Raw genomic sequence first — 2,658 nt, forward strand, 5'->3', positions numbered from 1 at the left:
TGTACATATATTTATTAGTTTCAGATGTAGCCATTCTTGTATTTTGCTTGTTTACATTATTGTATTTTGCACAACTCTGTTGCTTGTGAAGCTCGCACACAAGAATTTCACTCACATATGCTGTACCAATGTACCTGCACATGTGATGTGACAATAAAAGTGATTTGATTTGATTTGATATTGTTGCAAATGAGTAATCACAAATTTAGTATTGATGATTCAGTATTGATCAGTATCTGAGGTTTTTTAGAGGAAAAAAGTCACACTGATGTTGAAGAAGTATCAGAACTTATAAAGCCAAATATGACACTTGGCATTACAGCCAGCAATATCTCACTTCCTCTTTCAGCGGGTTATAAGCAGGAAGGCCAAACATAGTGCATCTCGTGGTTTAGTCAGCGAGTTTCTCAGTGCTTGCTTCTTTCTGATATGATGATCACTAGTTTACAGGGTTTATTGTAATTCTGCTTCATTTTACTCTAAAACTGTGAGACTAAACTGGGACTTGTTGGGTAAAAAAAAACAACATTTGATGCTTTTGTAACCTGGACGTGTGTCCCTCTATCTATAAAGAGATGATCTATACTGCTCGCCTAAGTGCAATGTCTACAATATCCGAATCTAGGTTTGGGAAGGAGATTGGCAGTAGCAACTTTGTAAGAGCAATAAGACTTCCAACCCACATAACAACCACAGGTTTGTGAAACAAAGTTTGCTTTATATATATTTTCTTTGGATCAGTTCCCTTTGCTCATCCTCAATGTAGGGATACCTTCAAATGCAGTAACAATCTCAAATGCATCACAAAAATAATTGAAACAATCAAAATAGATGTAAGACAAGAAAGAACACACAATATTTCAACACCCCAAAAAAAAGGAAAAAGAAAAGAAAATAACATGTGAGTGTCCAGTTCCTTATGGTGTCAGTTTATTCAGTTACCCACTGTCTTGGGTTGAGAACTGAAAAGGACCTGAATCTCAGGCGGGGAAAAAGTAGCAAAAGAAAATGATAAGGTATCTCTCAGGTGGGCTTCCTTTTGTTTTTTCCCTACTGCCCTCCTGGTACGGCAGGCATCAACGTGTCAGCGTCCTGACACACAGAAGGCCTCCCCAGCAGCAACGGTGTCCAACTTTGTCCACAGTAAAGTTACAGCGGGATACAAATAACATCAGGCTGATCCTGCCACGATTTGTTCCCCGGTTCAAATCACAGACAAACATTATCCCACAGCTGTTTATGTTTTTAAACCCATTTTCCACAGAGAGACATTTTTTGAAAAATGTATTGACAGCAATGTTGAATATTATTGCACAGGAAAAAAACAACTGAACGTAAAATAATTACACCTTGACGCCTCTGCCTAAATAGAGGGACAGTAACTGCGTGTGCATGTAAGCTTGTAAAACCTGAAGATAGAGACAAAATACTGTTAATCTGACTCTCTGCCATTCTGCAATTCCTCTCATGTAAGCAATAACGTGGCGCACAGCTGACTTGAAAAAAGGCACATACCTTTAACTTTGCATGACGAACTCTGTATTCCTCGTCCACACGTAGACGCAATGTTTTAAAAAATCTCAGTTTTCGGTGATTCGAAACACCGTTTACGTGTGGACGAAACAGCTGCGTTTTCAAACATACTGGTGTAGGTGCGCGGAAGTAGAGTAAAAGAGTTAGTAGTTTATTTTATTACTACCTGCAGATTACTTGTATTTGCTTAATTGTTTACTAAATGTTTGAGGTGTGAAATAAACCACAATTGAGCAAAATATGGGTGTGTGTGGTTGGAGGATGTGTTAGTGCGTGCATGTGTGTGTGCGCGCGCGGGGGGGACATTTTTCTGTAAAACAAAGGGGGGCCCAGCGAAAAAAGTTCGGGAACCACTGTCCTACACCACACCTTCACGCACACCGAGCTGCAGATGATGCCTTCAGGGCAAGCCCGGAAATTAAGCTATCAGCCAAGAACTACGATGCATTCAAAGAACCCTGTACTTCTGATTGCTGTAAATCTTACCAGGGTTACACTTTTATTTAATGAAACTAAAGCTTTTATTTTGTGATTCTTATTTTAGTGCACTGACAGTGACCCCGATGTTCCTGTGTGTGAAAATCTCAATTAGCTCAATTCAATGTGGAGGAGCAGTGGCTCTACTCTGAGCCCATCCCGCATGGCTGAACTCATCACAAAAGCATTGTGACTTCAGATCCGTGTTTGTTATAGTTAGATATGAGTGCATATCTGTAGATGTATTCAGTAACACACTGACAACTCCTAGCTAGGGATGGGTATCGAAAACCGGTTCTTGTTGAGAACCAGTTCTCCATTTTTCCATTTTTGCAAACGATTCCCTTATCGATTCCAGTCGCCCCGAATGACGTCACCATGTTGCGAAGCGTCATTTACCTGGCAGGAAACATGGCGGCTCAAACGCTAAAAAAGTTTGGTCATACGTTACGAGAACGGATGACAACAGGGCAACTTGCAATACTTGCAAAGTAGATATTTCATTTAAGGGAGGAAACACTACGAATATGCAAAAGCATTTGCTCACAAAACACGCGATAACCTTAAATGAATGTTATGTTTTTAATTCCACTCCGGACTCGTGAATCTCAACCCAGCAGCAGCGGTAACGTTTGCACGTCCTCTCCC

Source organism: Pundamilia nyererei, unplaced genomic scaffold (assembly GCF_000239375.1).
Source record: "Pundamilia nyererei isolate P.nyererei 1_Seehausen unplaced genomic scaffold, PunNye1.0 scaffold00614, whole genome shotgun sequence".
Classification (NCBI taxonomy): Eukaryota; Metazoa; Chordata; class Actinopteri; order Cichliformes; family Cichlidae; genus Pundamilia; species Pundamilia nyererei.